At 34.4% G+C, this 20,095-nt stretch overlaps 1 protein-coding gene across 2 annotated transcripts in view; it reads left to right on the top strand.

Annotated features, from left to right (window-relative positions):
• Window positions 1-913: 913 nt before the first annotated feature.
• Window positions 914-20,095, top strand: part of LOC143249249 (chondroitin sulfate proteoglycan 4-like) — a 92,806-nt gene continuing 73,624 nt past the window's right edge. For both annotated transcript variants that reach the window (XM_076498763.1, XM_076498762.1), the window contains exon 1: window positions 914-1,048. The gene's annotated coding sequence lies outside the window, so the exon portion shown is untranslated. The remainder of the gene's footprint in view (window positions 1,049-20,095) is intronic.

Raw genomic sequence — 20,095 nt, 5'->3', positions numbered from 1 at the left:
CCAGTGTTCTAGCTCTAAGTTGACATGCTGTCTTGTCTAACTAATATCGAATTACAGAAATATATTCTAGCAAGATAACCCTATTTGGTCAGTCTCATGTTTACTTTTCTTCTGTATACCTTGAACAAATGTGCTTATGCCATTCTCATCGTAAGGTGTTGCAAGGTGTATTTTTACCTCGATGTCTGGCGTATACCAGCAGACGTTTCTTAAACAACATTTCCTGCAGTCCACTGACGTTCAGGATTCTGGATACAGTACACTGGGAGTACTCTACCTTCTGGCAATGTCCATTTGATTCATTCCATTTCTGGACATTTGAACAGTTTGACGCCCTATAACTTCTGGCACGTGACGAGGCATGACTCTACATCAACTACAGAAAAATTGTCAGAATAAAGCATTGATCCATTTGGAGAAAGGTTATACCAAAACCACACGTTTTGTACAAAGCACTTGTGCATATGTTTTGAAGAAAAAATGCTGAAAACAATTTATACAGACCAGAATAACAACTTGTACATGGTTTAACGGTCATACAATACCTTCTCTTTTACTACTTTGGCATTTACTCAATACTTTTCCATGCAAGTGGACAGTAACATTAATATAGAACAGTATGCAAATATTTTCGTCAAATATACTGTAGTTAATAATAATAACATATACATTTTAACCACGAACATTTATTTAATTTTATATTATTTTATTTTACAGACAACTCTTAAAATCTAAGTATGCAAGAAAGATATATATACATGTGTGTGTTATTTTTTATGTTTTTTTAGTGTTATATTTTCTGATTCAAGAATCAAACATCTCAGTTTTCTTCACTAGATGGCGTTTGAACATACGCGGGTTGTAGAGTCGTTTTAAATAACCTATCCTTGCTTGATCCTTCAGCAATCGTGGCTCCTTCGTCGAGTTGAAAACAGATACAAACGTTGTTTAGTGTTTTCACTAACATTCCGATAAGTGTAACTGTCAGCGCATTTGGACAGAACCTTGTGGATCTTCAACATTCAGGTCAGAACTACAGAGTTTGTTGGTGAGTACACATTTTCTTTTGTTACCAGAGACGTGACCAACATTAATAATTACGGTTAGAATGTAATTTCCGCACAAGGGACATTTGTGATCAGACTTGTATCGATTGATCTCCACCGCTCTCTCGGGGGAATGTCCCTGCGTGTATTTGACAGGTATATCCCTCCCTCGGTTATCACGCCTCTACTAGATCACAAATCTTGCATTACTTCAGCAACGATAAAAGTCTAGATATACTCTAAAATGGTTTGTTACCGGCCGAAAGGCTTGTTCGCATTGATAACTTGAAGTATTAACAAGGCAGGAAAAAATGCAAAAGAAAATTCATTCTAGTTTTCAGGAGGAACTGGTAATCATAATGATATATATACAGAGAAATAGAATTGACTATGTTTTTGTTGAAAATATATGCAGGACCGTCATGTTGCTTTTTATAATGACTAAATACACAACCATCACAGAACTTGCACCAAATGATTATCATCCATGAGCTTGTGTAACCTTTTTTAAGTGACTAAATATATGACCGTAATGTAATCTTTCCCAATGTAGTATTATAATACACGACTTCTTTGTAGCCTTTCCCAAACAAATATAATACAATACCATCTTATACCTTCTCTTACCCACTAAACAGACGACCATAGTGTAGCCTTTCCAAAACAGAATATGACCCAAGACCATCGTCATATCTTTCCCAGCGACTTCGAGTCGCGTGTTCGAATTTCTGTCACGAACATGTTCGCCCTTTCAGCCAGATGGGACGTTATAATGTACAGCTAATCCCGTTATTCATTGGTAAGAGAGTAGTCTAAGAGTTTGCTAATTGTCTTCCCTATAGCTTACTACTCTTAAAATATGGACTGCTAACACAGATAGTCCTGGAGTACTTTTCGCGAAATTCACAACAAAACAATCCTAATTACTAGATACGCAACCATCATGTAGCGTTTCGCAGCGGTTAATTGAACGACCATCTTGTAGCCATCGCATAGTGACTTTAAAACGTACCGTTGTGTTGCCTTTCTTAAGCGAATGAATTAAACTATTGCGCTGCTTTTTCCCAAGAGACTGTGATTTTCTTACAGCAAAGCCACATCAGGCTATCTGCTTAGCCCACCGAGGGGAATCGAACCCCTGATTTTAGCGTTGTAAGTCCGGAGACATACCGCTGTACTAGCGGGGGGCTTCCAAGAGACTAAAATACAAGACCGATTATTAAAAAAAAGAAAAGTTAGTGCAAAAATGAATTATTTTGGTTTACAATTCGACTTAAGTAGAGTGTTTTGGAGACATGTCAGGATAAATTTATCAGTTTTTTTTTTGTCATAGCAGTATTTTTAGTATATATCTATAAAAACTAAGTATAAGAAATGACAATTATTTAAAAATGCTTATTAATTATATTGTTTCTGGCCGAAGACTAATAATGACATACATTACAGATTTGACTCAAAACTAATTTTTTTTAAAATATTATATTTCCTGCCCCTGGACTCAATATTAATTAAGTCATGTACTACAGGTCTGACTCAAGACTAGTTGTTCAATATGTTTCCAGCTCCCGGACCCGAAACTAATGTATGTGTTTTCTTACAATAAAGCCACATCGGGCTATCTGCTGAGACCAGCGAGAGAAATCGAACCCCTGATTTTAGCGTTGTAAATCCGGAGACATAACGCTGCACTAGCGGAGGATCCCGAAACTAATAAATACCGTGCAGTATTTATTAGATTCAAGACTGCTTCAAGTCATCTTATATTAGTCAATTATACATTCTTTTGTCTCAGAAGTGTACATTATTTCGCTAATTTAGTACTTTTCTGTTCTATTTCTTCTTCGGATTGACCCGTAATTTCACTTTTCAGGTTTAGTTTGCGAAGCTTTCATGATCCAATCAAACATAAAATATTCTGCATAATTTAAGGCGCTGTTGAAGCCTATTACTTATTTATTACAAAGGATTTTGACCATTGCTAAGTAACTCGCACAAAGTCGTTCAGAATATACAATGGTCGTGTATTTAGCCTCATAATTTTCTATGTACTAAAGTGTAAAAATATGTATGGTGATTGTGAAATAGTATGCGCACTTGCTTGTTTTCCACATTGGGTAATTTACTGCGTCCATCGAAGGAAATCGAAACACAGTTTTAGCATTGTAAGTCAGTAGACTGTCCTCTGTCCTTTCAGGTGGCACATGGGTACTTACAACAGCATGTAGAGTGTAAGCTCTCCCATGTAACGCGGAATCATGAAAGTTACATACCACTGCATTCTATACGAAATAGTACTAGAGGGCGCTAGTATTACAACTGTTCTCTGTTTCCATTATCATTTTTCTGTTATTTAGTACTATAATGATACTATATATGGTATCACGCAAAATCGCTCCAAGAACCACCAAATCTCTGTCGCTATGGCATATTTCAATTAAGAAATAGTTTCTGGATTATGAAAAAAAAATCTCTACAAAGTCAGCAGTCAGGGAAGCGTCATGGTGATAGAGTCGCATCCTTAAAAAGACCCGTAACCATTAGTCAAGGGAGTGTAGTTTCCAGGCATGCGGTATGCTTCTGTAATCAGCTAGTTTGATGGTACAGCGACTGAGCTCTGCAAACACTACACTTTAGTTTGCATACAAACGTGGGCGACACTCCTAGTGCTATATCCAGAAGCCAGTGGAATGCCCTTTCTGTGATGCTGTATCATGTACACGAAATATTTGCCTTTTATGTAATGCTTTTCATCCTAGTACTCAAGTAGTCACATTGACTTTGTTCAATAATCACATTATGTATTTCACATTTGTTGGAATTTTCATGTTTTTTTTTTCGTTTTCCTTAGCATCCATAAACTCTTTTAATGCTCAAAGACATAATGACGATATTCTAAAAATATAAAAAGTGTTTAATATGATATTTAAAGGGTCATTTATTAAAATATTAACCATTAATACATATAAATCAGTATTTCGTTCTTGGTTCTGAGGGATGACGACTATTGCCCTCCATTGTTATTTTTATTCTTCCCATTTGTATCAGCTTCTCCATTTTAATCTCATCAGCTCCAATTAATTTGTTAATTTAGCTATGATGTAACTACCTACCTCTTGTGCTTAGTATTTAAACTGTATGGAAATGTAAAAGATGATGGGTGTTACCATGACAAGTCCTACTTTTCTTTTTCTACTGTTTGTTTGTTTTATAATTTAGTGCAAAGCTACATAGGTTATCTGCACTAGCCCTCCCTAATTTAGCGGTATAAGACTAGATGAAAGGCAGCTAGCTACCATCACTTATCGCCAACTCTTGGGCTACTCTTTTACCAAGGAATATTACGATTGACCGACCTTATAACGCCCACACGACTGGAAGAGCGAGCGTGTTATGAAACAAGCGTTCTATCCACTTGACCATGCCATGCTCTCTTTCTACTGTATAATATTGCTTAACCAAGTGAAAATGTAAAATGCAACGTGTCTATTTTAAAACCATAATTACTCCTACTGAGTTACCTCTTCCTACTGTAAAAATATTATTTAAACCGGATCAAAGTATAAAAGAAAACTGGTACTGTTTTTGAACCAAAATGACTTCTACCAGCGTGCTTAATTTTTCATATTGTATAATATTGTTTAATCCAGACGGAAATGTAAAAGAGATTAGGTGAGTAATGGTATCATAATCGCTCCTACTAGTCTACTTTGTTGTATGAATATTGTTTAAACCAAATAAAAAAAAGTAAAACAAACAAACAACATTGGGCATTATTTAAGAACCATAATGACTCTCAGTAACCTATTCAATCTTTCCTATTTTATAAATTTTGTTTAAACTCGATGAAAATATAAAGTTGGGTATTGTTTTTGAACAGTAATGACATGTCTGTCAAGTTTTTCTACTGTAATAAATATTGTTTTGAACAAAATTAGTTTTTGATATCATAAACTAATATAAATAAGACGAAAATTATTAATGAATAGTTGTATATTTTGTTTCGGTTTTTGTCCTCTTCACTTTTATCGTTTGTTTTTTGCAATAATATAAAACTATATTATTTACTACAGTCTATAATTTAATACTCGAGACTTGAGATTTAAGGATATTTTAGAAAATTCATACATTTGTAAATTCAATACCACACGTTTTAATTTCCAAAACATTTGTTAAAAGCCAAATCCAGTAATACTAAGTTGAAATATGTTTAGTTTTACTATACTTTACCACTTTGTATCACACTTGAATATGTCGCGTAAACTGCTGGAAACATTATAAATGCGCTTTATATGGTTTAATATAGAGCTGGGACTCAATATGAAACCTGAAGCAAGCATTTGAATTGTATTTTAGTAACAGAAAGGAAGTTGAATATTAATTATAGTGCTTTATGTTCAGGTTATAAAAAAGTAAAAAAAAAAAATTTGCAAGAAGTTCCTAACGTATTAATATAAAGTAGCTTTTGTATGTTTGTCTGCCAGTAACAAATATTGTGCGTGTGTGTGAATTTCTTATAGCAAAGCAATAGTGGGCTATCTGTGGAGTCCACCGACGTGAATCGAACCCCTAATTTTATCGTTGTAAATCCGAAGACTTATCGCTGTACCAGCGGAGAACGTAACAAATAACCTCCATTTTCCAGCTTTTATACCCATAATCACGAAACTTTCAGGGTTTATTTGATATACCTCATAAGAATTCCAGAACGTCACCAATTATTAATTTCTTCATTAATAACAAGCTTGACAGGTATGTTAATACTTCCTCTCTCTACTGCTGGCAGATGACGCACCCACAACCCGCCCCTGCATCTCCGTGAACTCATTGAAATATTTAATACTTGGCGCGGATACTTTTGGTAGTATTGTATGGTGTACTGGTTCTTATTGTTTTGGATGCTTTACCAGCATTAAATAATTTTAGTTACCGACATATAAAAAAAATAAAAAAAAAATTAAACATATAAACCTTCTTTTGTGGATCAATAGTAAACTTAAAACGCTAGAACTGAGGTTTCGTTACCTGTGGGGTACCTCTGTGTTTAACAACAACCAGCCACAACTTATACAATAAAATCAAAATTACCAGCTAGTGGTGTTTTACCGGAGATCGTTAGAATACACCTGTTAATATTTAACGCTATATAAGTATTATGTATTTTTAGAGGAGTGTGATTAGAATCCGTTTTGAGTACTTCACAAACATTTGTCACTTATATAATAATTGTATTTATGTAACTTATATCAAGTTACCAAAATAAACCAGTTCGGGTTAGTTTACATTTTCTGCTGGTGTCTGTGTTCAAAACAAATAAATGGGTTATGAATTCAATACTCTGCAGAAAACAAATATTTTGCTGTGTTTATCTTGGGCATATATAACTTGAACACACTAAATGTTAAATCCAAAAATTATTTTGTCACGACTAAAGTACACTTGGTAAAAAAAAACACAAAAAAAACTTAAATGAAATTCATCCATGCCAACCAACATTCACCGGCTACACAGAAGTGACACAATATGTTATTTAAAAACCAGTCGTGAAATGAAGTAAAGTTTCAATTTAATACACGTTTCAAAATATACCAGTGTTTTACAAAACATATCAAGTTATTTGTGCTTTAGATCGCAGAAAGAACAAAAAGAAAAGAGAACAAACAACTTACCAAATTAATAATAGGAGAAAAACAAAACAGAACAAACAAGTTATCAAATTAATAATAGACATTAAAAGTAGTTGATATCTTTTAAATCATCACTAGTAAGTAAAACTATTGGACAGTACAAATATGCTGGACATGTTAGCTCTGTTCTTCTAGAATGAATTAACGTATTGTTCAGATGTTTCCATGAGATTCTTTATTATTCCAATACTACTTAATTCATAAGAAAGTGCAAAACCAAAACAACAGAATTACCAATTATGATTTTTTTTTTCAACGACTTTAAGTAATACAACGGTATGTCTGCGAACTTAAAATGCTCGAAATTGAATTTCGATACCTGTGGTGGACAGAGCAATAATATTCCATTGTAGCTTCGGGTTTAACTTCTAACAAACAAACTACGATCCCACAGTGGTGTAGCGGTACGTCTACGTATTTGTACCGCTACAAAGCAGCTTTCAGTACTCGTGGTGGGCAAACTACAGATAGCCTATTGAGTAGCTTGGTGCGTTTGTACATTATTCAAGAGCTACTTTACTTTTCTGAAGTAATTTTAAACGTTAACTGCCTCTCCTAAAGCTATGTTTCAACGAAGGTTTGAGAGAATATAAAACAATTTTTAATCTCTCTTGCTTTTGTGTCAGCTCCCTGGTGATTAGGTAGCATGTGTTCAGGATTATAATAATGTAACCGTCGGGTCACAGCGCTGATAATCCAACGTGTAACTTTGCTCTTAACAGTAAACAAACATTGTTGAATATTTCGCTTATAAAAAATGAGATATGCCCAGAAGGTTCCATTGTGCCATTCTAAAGAGTTTAAGTTAACAACTACAGACAGTAATAATGTTGCTATTCTCTTTAACCCTCCAACGATGAGTATTAAATCTTAGGACGCTAAAAACCAGGTTTCGATAACAGTGGTATGCACAACACACAGCTCCTAGTGTAGCATTGTGTATAATGATTAATGTCCTTCTTGTTTTGTAGTCAGTCCGTATGCACATGATCACTGGACACCATTTTAAAAACATTATACTGAATTCCGACGGTGGCATTCCTGATTGTACGTTTCATTCTATTTTCATATCGTTCTTTGTTGTTAGTTGCGAATTTTCTTTCGGAATGACAAGATACTTATCTATTTTTATTTGCGTAGGTGTTTTATAGCAGTGCCACATCGGGCTATTTGCTGTGTCTACCAGAGAGAATCGAATTTCTTATTTTAGCGTTTTAAGCCCGTAGTCTTACCGCTGTCCCACCAGGGGACCTATTTTTACGACTTAATAAACTTCATATCAACACCCTTCATATGGAATTTTAGCTTCTAACTGACGGGTCATCTGCCCCACAAACTCACGTTATAGGAACAGTTCACAGCGTGTATTATAGCCTTCTTAATACTTTTGATTTTAGAGCTAGGAAAGTGTTTGTTTTGTTTGTATTTATTTTACTTAGACATATAAAATAACTTATGGAATGACTACCCAAATAAAAATGAGATGTACTAAATGTTTTGAATACTGTATAATATTGCGTTAAAGTACGTCATTATAATGTTCTGGTAGTGGAATTAAATCACGTTTCTCGTTAGGCCTAGAAGGAGTGCCATATTATGTTACTACAAGCATTCGGTTCTATCTACGTTCCTCAAGTGACATTATAACAAGACAGACGATGAGTTCCCAGGATGCTTAAATATCTCAGAAATGATGAGGTTATTCTAAAGGTTAACTTTAAAGAATGCTGTATATCTGAGTAAAAAATAGAAACACGAGGAAGCTCTGTTCAGTTAGCTTTCAACGGTCTAATTTATTTTGTAAGTTGGACATAAAGAGTAAACGTGATAGTGTTAGGCAATGATAGAGTTTATGTCTCTTCATTTCATTATATTATATCTTCAGGAATGAGAATTTGGAAGCAATAACAGCATCATATTTGTAGATCCTCATTATATCCTCAAGACTGAACAATGGTTGAAAACAGCAGTGTCATGTTTGCAGCTTATTTCGTTATAAGTGTAAATCAGAGCACTTAATGAAATTGTATTACAATTGTCTTTCTATTCGGCAGCTGATTCAACGTTGATATAAAACTCATTATGCGTGAAATGGTAATGTACTGTTAAATTATGAAGTCGTATCATATAGAATGTGTGTTTGTGTATTTTCTTATAGCAAAGCCACATAGAGATATCTGCTATGTCCATTGAGGGGAATCTAACACCTGATTTTAGCGATGTAAATCGCCGAAATTACTCTAAATACGTTTTCATGTACTACATTTAATCAATTTATTTGTCGATTCGAATTTTCTCTAGGATAATACACCGTACTAGTTAATAAATTACTAGCAGGGATGGGTTTTGTCTTAGGTGACACGCATTTTCAGTTGAGAACTTGATCGAGATGATACACTGTATCAGCAAGGGTTGAGTTTTGACTGAGGATGACATATTGTGCCCAAATACAAACTCTGTTAGGTGTGATATCCTTGAGGAATTCGTGAAAGCCTTCCAGTGTTTCAACTAAGCTAGTCAGATGGATTTTCCTGATATCTAGTTCAGTTTTGTAGTTGTTTTCAGTTTCTCCGAAAATCAAGTTAATCATTTTTAAAATATTAAAGTAGGCCTTTTTCCAATCACAAAGCTGACTGAAAGATGACAAATATATATAGCAAGATATTATACAGTCTTTTAACAATATCGAGAATCATCATAATGGAATATCGCTGTTTGAAAATGTTTAATACGAGGCCTGACCATCTTACTGGAGGTGCTGTAAATTAACCAGGATCAGAGACTGCAGTTAGAGTCGTTTATTTGACATATTCGTTGTCTTTCAAATATTTACGAGAAGTATAATATACATGTTTGGGACTAAAAGGCTACGTGTCATAAGGTATGGAAGACTTCTTGGTTGAGATTATTTTTAAAACATCTCGAGAAAATAAAACATGGCGCATGATTCTCATGCAACTTTAACTATTGAAACTCATATCTAATATATAAAGCTAAGTTTGTGTTTATTTGTTCGCACCTTTTAGCCATTTGTTACTTAAATGTTTCTACATTTCATGATAAATCGATACCAAACCTGATGAAGTAACATAGGATGACACGAGGAAAGTCGTGAAGGTGTTGGGGGTTGGACCCAATTTTCTATATACATAAACATCGATATGTGTGTTTGTATCTGTTGCTTATACATTTTCACATTTCTTAATCAATCAGTACCCAAACTGAGAAAGAGATAAAGGATGACATGAGGGGATTTGATCCTCATCTAATTTCATGCCTAATTTAGGAAAAACTACCAAATCAGCACAACTTGGCAGAGTGATACTTGATGACATGAGAAAGGTCATGAGTGGGGTTGGAACTCCATCTAATTTTCTATTAATAGAATTCTTGGAAACAGTATGTCTTTCTTTTCAGTATTCGCATTTGTATTGCACCTTAAAATGTTTATTATGTTAAAAAACTAGAAGCACAATTTTCTATCCTTAGTTGAAAAGGAGTTTTTATTTCAACTGCCCAATGGACAAGTAATCTAGTTAGTAATCAATAAAATAAATGTTCAGAATGTAGTTTAAATTTTTTTCAAGTAATGTTTTGTAGCATATATATATATGTAAAATATGCGCAATTAGATTTGTTAAGAATAATTTGTCTCTGTTGGATTGACTTTCAATAAAACATTCCCTATTACAAAACTTACAAATTATTTAGGATGTACGCCTGTAGCCTAGCGTAATCTGGTGGTTTGAGCGATTGATTCGCAGTCTAGGGACCACAGGTTCAAATCTTATCACTGAACATGCTCATCCTGTTCAGAAGCGTTACAATATGATGGTCAATCTCACAATCTAACACTCCTAAACGAGAGGAGTGTGCGTGTGTTTTTTCTTCTTAGAGCAAGACCACATCGGACTATCTACTGTGTCCACCGAGGGAAATTGAATCCCTGATTTTAGCGTTGCAGATCCGAAAACTTACCGCTGTCCTAGCGGAAGACAAAAGTTACATGTGCTCTGGCCACCACGGATATCGAAACCCGTTTTCTATCATTGTAACTATGCAGACATTCTACTGTGCTACTGGGTGGGGTCTAAACGAAGGATAACTAACTCAGATTTTAAATTTGCATGAAATTCAAATAAACTTACACTTGTACACAGTTTACTCAAAGCCTTTCATAGTCACAAGGATCTGAGTAAATATACATTACGAAGCTACTGCTGGAAGTTATAGGTTTAGCATATTCGCACTGAACTACTGACTTACTAAATACTTAAAATCTCGCCCATACAAGATCCAATGTCCAAGAAGGACAAAACTAAAGGAGAGAAATGCTGTTTCTTTCTCTTTTTTCTAAAAAATTGCTCATTGTACTGCTTTCTGCTAGTATATTTAACTTACTATGATTTGAAGCTTAAAGTCTGAATAATTTTACAGTTTATATTATTTCAAAATGTCAGCGTGTGTCATCTGACGAATAGAATAATGCTACAGTATGTTATATCATAGTTGATATTAACTCACAATGAGGAAACGTACCGACGTCTATATGTTTAAAAGCGATAACGAAAGATTCGTATTTCTAGAATCATTATAAAATATGATCTGTTTAGTAACCAAATGCAATAATTTTTAAAACATTATTACAAAACTGTGAGTAATTATAATAATCATTATGTAACTGGATAGTCATTCAATGCAAACTTTGCACTTGACTGTAATCTTGTGCCCTGAAATTAACTTTAACCTCCGATCATCGCGCAATGAATGAGACACATTTTGGACCTTGATGACCTTAAAATTGCCAAATGACCGACATGTAAAATTTGATTGAGGTCGACATGGTTTATCATGCAACATGTCTCCCTATAAAATGGTTGATTATAAAACATACACGAGCATAGTTTTCCATTACTGAAAGCTCTTTTATTTAAATATTTTAAAAAGACTTAGAAATAAAGTTATTTAAAAGGTTGCAAGATCATCATTAATGAATGACGTAACTCACACAAGGTGTTTCTTTTTTAAATAGGCGTCTTTTAAGTTTATTTATTTAAATAATTATTAAAATTAATCCAACGATTCAGCATTAGGCGTAAGTTAAGCGTAAGTTGAGGCTTTGAAATAATATTGCCGATTTCACAAATAGCAACAAAAATATTTTCTGTGTAATATAACTAACATAATTAAGAAGCCAAAGCCTTTACATCTGTTTCGAACTGGTAATGCTGATGGATACTGATTCTAGCACCCCGCTAGTACAGCGGTAAGTCTACAGATTTGCAATGCTAAAATCAGGGGTTCGATTCCCCTCGGTGGGCTTTTCAGACAGTTTGATGTGGCTTTGCTACATGAAAACACACACACTCACTGAATCTAATAAAGTATCTTATGTTTACTCTACATATGTGTTTCATTCTTGACTTAAATAATAAAGGTGAAAGTCTTGGATATATAGATAAATAGTGCTATTTAACATTAGATAATGAGATGGAAATGTTTGAGTCGTTATCGTGACCGTAGTGTGAATTCAATAATTCACGGTTCGTGCCCCAAAGCGCAAAAGTACTTTCCGTATTTTGAAGCCGAAAGTGCGCTATAAGAGTGATGGTCAAATTTCACTATTCAGTAAGATAAAGTTAACCCAAAGTTGGTGATGGATGCTGTTGACTAGCTGCCTTCCTTTTGCTATCAATTCAAAAGTAAGGACGGCTTTGCGCGGGAAGCTCATTGTATAGCTTTACTTGAAATTCTAAAACAATCAAGTTAACAATAGAATGTTAAAGAATGTTTGCCCTATCTAGTGAGCATCCCAAAGGTCTTCAAAACGTTTTTTGAGTTTTAGTTACTAAAGGAATATTAAGACATTAGTTATTGCAGCTCACTTTACATTGCATTAATCTAAATTTCTTTTTAACAAATATACAATCTGTATACGTATTTCAGAATTTTTTATAAACCTTCAAAAGGGCTGTATGCGCAGAGTTATCCCTAATTTTGAACGAGAGACCAAAAGGAGGACAGCTAGCACTGGACAACAAAACCTTCTCTGCTGGAGAAAACTTATATAATTCAGGGTAATTTGATGGTGCTGATTTTAAAAGTTTAGTCAGAATTTGTACATCAGTTCCATATATTGATTTTTTGTAATATTTAAATATTTTATCAGCACTGTAAAACACCGTGAAATCAACTCGGTACAATAGATTTATGCTGTGAAATTAAATTTACTTGGACAATTTAACGGGTAAAAGACATGTTTTTGGTAACTTCAAACACTGACTGTATTATATTGGTGTAAAATTCCAAGTATATTATTTGTATGTGCTATCTGACTATAAATTTTGCATGACTAATGTTTCTAGATATTCAGGTAAAACAAAGCAATACATTGAAGATATTAACATTGCATCTGCAATGAAACCAGTACCTCATTGAGATGGTCTTCCAGCGTCACATTCATCAGCGAATTGGGAAACAGAAGAATTATCCTGCGAAGAAGACAATGAATCTTTTTCATATAGTAATACTTTTCTTGTGGCACCTTAACATAAAGAGTCTCAACTGATCATACAAGAAGAGCTAAATCTTCTGATTCGTCATTTTTCTATGTCAAAGTAACATGGGGAACTTCCTGACTCTTGCTTACACCAATGGAATTTATTAGCTCCGAGGATCAGAGTTTCAATTAACTGAAGTCGCCATCACAGTCTTGTTTCTCACTATAGCATGTAAGATACTTTGTGTTTCTTTAGAAATGTTGTTGAATTAATAGAGAAATTAGGTACCAGACATCACCCTAAAAAATTGAGACTTTTAATCGACTCATCTAAAGTTAGTCTGGAAACACTAAGCCATCGATTTCAGTTGCTCTTGCTGTGAACCTGAAAGAAACTTATCATAGTAAGCAGATTATACTTGAGACTATTAAATATGATCGCCATAGAAGGAACATCTGTGATGATCTGAAAGTTATTGCTCTCCTACTAGGTCTGCATAGTAAGTATACCAAACACTATTGCTTTTTTGTGTATCTGGGACAGTAGAGATGGTAAGCACCATTTGAAAAAAGAATGACCAGCGCGCAATAGGGATATCTATCAGGGAAACAAAATAGCGAGTATCAATCTTTATTGAGTTCTAAATATGTGTTTGTACCCCTACTTTATTTTAAACTGGGACTCGTGAAGAATTTTGTAAAAGGAATAAACAAAGATGGTAATAGCTTCAGAATCTGTCATACAAATTTCCAAAAATCAGTGAAATAGAATTGAATTCTTTATTGGTTTACAGATACGGGAAGTTCTGGTGGATAATGATCTTGAAACTACTCAATCAGATAGAACTTGCTGCCTGGAAATCATTCAAACTGGTTGTCAAATATATCTTAGTAAATCACAGAGATGAAAACTATGGTGCAATGAATCATTATATGTTCGAGCACTAAGGAAATATGTGGTCTAGGATGTTTCTAATGGTTGACCTCTTACATTTCGATTTAGACTATTTTTAAATATGGCCCAGCATGGCCAGGTGATTAGGGTGATCAACTCGTAATCTGAGGGCTGCGGGTTCGAATCGCCGTCACACCAAATTTACTGGCTTTTCAGTCATGAGGGCGTTATAATGTGACGGTAAATCCCACTATTCGCTGGTAAAAGAGTAGCCCAAGAATTGGCGATGGGTGGTGACCACTAGCTTCCTTCCCTCTAGTCTTTCACTGTTAAATTAAGGATGGTTAATGCAGATAGCTCTCGAGTAGCTATGCGCGAAAATTCAAAACAAATCCTCCTACGATATCTTTTAAAAAGAAATATTGATTCATATATTCTGAAACAAGAAGTTGTATTCATGCACATAAAAATATTGTTTCAGTGATACATTTCTAGACATCGTGCTCCTTATAGCTAAATTAAACTTATTTGACGATGGTGTTTGAATGCCATATTGGAATCTTTTTCCATTGTTATACCAGTGCTCATGCGTACTTTTTTATGAGCTTCGTTAAGAAAAGGTGGAAAAGAATGAGGTAAAAAATTTATCTATGAGATCTATGAATGTCTTTAAAAGATATTTCATTGTATCTTAAGTGATATTTCAGCGGAGTGCAAGCTGTCAACCTCCAGACACCTTTAACGTGATGTATGCATCTAGAATAAGTAGGACGTCAACTGAAATCCATATTTATTATTCTTGAAGAAGAGCTTTCTTCACGCTGTTACCTTATTCGCGAGTATGCGTGAACCAATACACATGGCACCGTAATGTTGAGCTACAACTTAGTGGAATAAACCTCACAGTCACGCGGTGACCTAAAACATCATCAATAACTCGCTCTTGATTCAAAGATACCTCACCCCTCACGTTTTATCTGTTTACAAAATTTATCTTCCAATTCTATGGTGTCTGGGTGCACTGGTGAACATTACACTCCCTGATTCTCTCCATCTCGTCTCTCCCCCCTGACTGACACGTTAAACCTCCCCAAACACGTTTAAACGGAACAGCTGGTTCACAGTATGGTTGTCGTTAAATCAGGCGAGGAGAGTTTTTAGTGTTCACCAAGAAACACTCGTGACTTTACTACTTAAGCATGTTCAACAAATAAACATACCAATATACAGAGATCAATACAAGCACTTATGTTTATGTATACATTACTATTATTTCAGCACTGTAATAAATTTTAAAAGCCTTTTATCAGAGACTGCACTTTCTTTTTTATGAAACCTGTAAAATTATAATCATATAATTAATAATCGAGTTTTTTCGTATGCGATCGCCACTAAATTATTTATAAACCGATGTTTTTATTTTGCTGTATACAGTAAATCTAACCTAATTGAAAATTAACATTTACTTAAAACTGACAAAGTTTAAATCGTGTTATCATGGAGGATTTACCGAATATTTTGTTTCTTCTCAAAATAAAAGCTTTATTGTGTGTTGAGTCATACTTACGATAAATTAATATTCCGATTGTCCATTCGATACTTGCATATTTGTTAAGGGTAAAAAAATGAATACCGAATTTACCAGACTAATAAATCAGTACTTGACATACTTAATCGTAGGAAAATGAATACCAACTTAACCCAATTGTTCATATTATAGTTCACATTCATCTATTTAGTCAAAAAACAATAACAAATAAGTGTACTAAATGAGCCCCGGCATGGCCAGGTGGGTTAAGGCGTTCGACTCGTAATGTGAGGGTCGCGGGTTCAAATCTCGGTCGCACCAAACATGCTCGCCCTTTCAACCGTGGGGAGATTATAATGTTACGGTCAATCCCACTATTCGTTGGTAAGAGAGTAGCTTAAGAGTTGGCGGTGGGTGGTGATGACTCTAGTCTTACACTGCTAAATTAGGGACGGCTAGCACAGATAGCCCTCGAGTAGCTTTGTGTAAAATTAAAAAAAGAAAACAAACTAAATCATGACTCAATTTTATTTGTTTGTTGGATTTTGCGCCAAGCTATCTGCGTTAGCCTTACCTAATTTAGAAGTGATAAATAAGATAGAAGAAAACCAGTCATCGTTACTGACCCAACTCTTAGGCTACTCTTTTATCAACGAAAACTGAAATTGACCGTAATATTTTAACGACCAACGGCTGAAAGGGCGTGTTTATTCGATGACTATATTGGAACTCTCGACACGCACATCATTATATTCGAGTGCTTAACCTCCAGGTTCATACTAGGATCTACATCAGTTTTAAAACTATTGATGCTTCCGTTCATACTAGGGTCTACATCAGTTTTAAAACTACTGATGCTTCATCGCAATAAGATTTACTTTAAAAATAATATTCTTAATTAACGTCAGCTAGCAGTGAACGGCAAGTAAAGTCTTCATTTCGACCTTTCGGTAAATGTGTAAGTTATAATCTCTAATACAGACATACAAATTTACTATATATAAATTTATATAAATGCTATGAAAATAACCAATAAGCTATAGAACGCTTATGATTTACGTACAGCAATAAAAACGTTGTGAGAGTTTTGTATATGATGGTTTTAAGTCATATTCCAAGACAAAGCTTCTGTTCATTTGCAGTTTTATACAATAATAGCACATATATATTTTTCTCTACAAGTGGATTTTCTCGTCATTACTGATACACTGGATTATGTCTAAGCCTAATACGAAAAAGTGAATGATTGTTAATTAAAGGTTGTCTTCCGTTAAATAATATGAAAAGAACAAACATTGCAATAGACTAAGAACGTTTCCTCTTTTCATAGGAATCTGATGCTTCTCCCTTTTCTGAGGACTCTGATCGTTTTGTAAGACAAACGACATAAACTAGTGGGGTGTGACCTAGGACTGTACAAGGACTTTTTAGAACAAGATGAAACAAACTGTGACACAAAAAACGAATTGAAACGTGAAAGAAGAAGTAGTTAGATTAACAGAATGTACATAAAAAGAACATGCGCATGCGAACGAGACTTAAAAGAACAAAGCGTACGTACAGGAGTTAACTGTATTTACAAGTACGAACCGTATTTATACAAACATACTTTTTCAAAACTATGGAGAATCGTCATGGTAATTCCAGTTGATAAATTCAGTTAGTTTAATGTTTCAGTACCTACAGCTTCTAACGATATTTCGTACACGATTTTACATGTCTTAATTAAATATTTATTGTAAACGGAGAAATATGTGATTCTTGTTGGTTTTAGAGAAGCAAAAACTTTTATAAATTGAAAGGATCTTTCTTTAAGCCTCTAAAGACTGTAAGCTCAATCCAAACCCTTATTTACATCACTTCTGTTCTAATCTTCGTTTATTTCACTGTGTGTAAGGAGTTACACTTGAACATATATTTGTTTTTGTCAGTGTTTACTGTCTTGTTTCTATTATCTGATAATTTCTAATAGTGTAATGACGTTCATAGAATAATATTAAAATAAATGACTTTGTGCAATGATCGATTTTCTTTTCAACGATTTAATGCATTAACCTTTTTAAGCTATTTCCACCAATAAATATTACTATGCTAAAACGTCTAGTTTAAATAAAAGTCAGTTACAAATATTTTAAAGACAAAATACAAAAGCAGGCATTCATGATACTGATAAAAAACGTAGGATCAAAGATTAGGTGAATCGTTTTCCTTATTTGGTTATACCTCTGTTTGGAATCAAACGCAAAGCTACACAACGGGCTATCTGTTTCCTGTCCACCACGGTATCGAAGCCTGGTTTCTAGCGTTGTAGTATGCAGATATACGACTGTGCTTTTCGGAATGTTTTAAATTATTTGACATTCGTAGACGTTCGAATTTTTGGTTAACCGAAATAGTTTATTACTAGACAAAACTAGAAATGGGAAATACTGAAAACAGACCCACACACTGAATACTGTAATGTATATAAAATATATTTAACATTGTGTCCTTATTTCGAAAACGAAATACAAGTGTTAAATAAAGGTTTATTCGTAAATAATAGTAAAGTTGATCACACTATATAAGAACGATGTTCCAGATATCTGAATTTATTTCCTTCATTCTTGTTTATTCTGTACAATTAACATGATTACGTAATATTGTTTGTTTGTTTTGAATTTCGCGCAAAGCTACTCGAGGGCTATCTGCGCTAGTCGTCCCTAATTTTGCAGTGTAAGACTGGAAGAAAGGTAGCTAGTCATCATTACCCTCAGCCAACTGTTGGACTACTCTTTTATCAATGAATAGTGGGATTGACCGTCACATTATAACGCCTTCACGGCTGAAAGGGCGAGCATGTTTGGTGCGACAGGGATTAGAAGTCGAACGCCTTAACCCACCTGGCTATACGGGCGTACGTAATATTGTTCTACATCTTAGATTTTATTGTGACACACTTCTAGGAAGGGTGAGGATATAAGTCACATTCAAAACACTGATGAAACATTTAACAGATCCTCTTCCATGACAACGTTGCAACAGATTGAAGACACAAAAGTATGCTGAAGCTGCATCAAGTGAACTAGACAGGGCTAATAGGATCGGTCTGGATTTTAGTTTATTGTTTTTTATATAAAACTGACTTGTTTCGTGGTATGAATGGAAGTTTGTAATATTTTGCCTTTTGAGTTTTCATAAGTTTAAAGATTTTACTATTATTATTAACAGTACAAAATGTACTAACTTACTCGTAGTTTCTTTTCTGAGAAGAACGGGGTTCTTTTGGAATTATAGTTATCTCTTTAAGACTAATAACGTTTATTTGTGTTAGAAAGAAGATTAGCTCCCTTTCTGTCCTAAACATTGTGTCCTTTGGTTCTACCTTGAACAATATAGTTGTGTGAACATTTCTCTTCCGAAAGGCTTTATATATATACATCTAGCCATAAATATACCATTAAAGTCATTGCACTTTTGAATGGTTTGGAATTTGTGTGAACCGAATATAAGGATGCTAAACATGTCGCTTGTAACGCCTCGCATTGCATCTATGATGATCAGGGCTAACAATAGCTTAACTGGCGCCCTATGCAGTAATTAGGCTACGCTTCTACTCACAATGAAGCCTATGAGAGGTTTCCACTTTCGGAAGCCACCTGTAGCCTAGGGCTGTTCAGTACGTGATTCGTGATGACGAGAAACCCATTTGAAGGAAAAATGTATCTCAAGGTAGCTGGTATGGGTATTAAAACGTTTTATTCAAATAAAGTAGAGAACAGCGTTTTGACCTTCTTAGATCATCTTCAGGTTAACAAAGAGAGAGTTTGCAGCTGACCATTGCCGAGCACATGTCTTAGGAACGACAGTGTAAACGTGTACGGGATTGTAGGTGGCGTTGCAGTTTGGTTATTAATTAGTGTAGGTATAAAGGTATTCATTTATATTGGTTTAATTTCGGTTTCAGTTGTATAAGTAGGGCTTATTCGATTTTGCGTTTGTTTATATTTGTTTCCCTACTTAGCACTTGGGTGTTTTCTGTGGTTATGATGTGGCTATTTGATTTGTAGTGTTCAAACACGTGTGAGGGTGTTGCGTTTTTTTTGTTCTTTGAATCTGGTTTCAGTTCTTTCTGTTTGTTTCTCCAATATAGAAGTCGTGGCAGATGTTGTATAGTATTTTATAAATAATGTTGGTGTTGTGTTTGTTAGTGTAGTTTGTCTAATAATTTAATATTAGGGTAATTGTTCCTCAAAGCAGCTTATTACTTGGCTGGTATTTCAATGACAAGATTTTTGCATCTCAAAACAGCTTATTACTTGACTGTAGATCAGTAATGAAGTATTTTGATATTCATTTTGTCCCGAGACGCATGTTACTTAACATTACGCATTTGCTGGAGGTTAAGTTTTTATTTTATAGTATTTCATTAATTATTTGTATTGTTGGAAAATACAGTAAGGT

Source organism: Tachypleus tridentatus, chromosome 4 (genome assembly GCF_004210375.1).
Source record: "Tachypleus tridentatus isolate NWPU-2018 chromosome 4, ASM421037v1, whole genome shotgun sequence".
Classification (NCBI taxonomy): domain Eukaryota; kingdom Metazoa; phylum Arthropoda; class Merostomata; order Xiphosura; family Limulidae; genus Tachypleus; species Tachypleus tridentatus.
The sequence above is the reverse complement of the archived record's forward strand: the minus strand, read 5'-3'. Positions and strand labels throughout refer to the sequence as shown.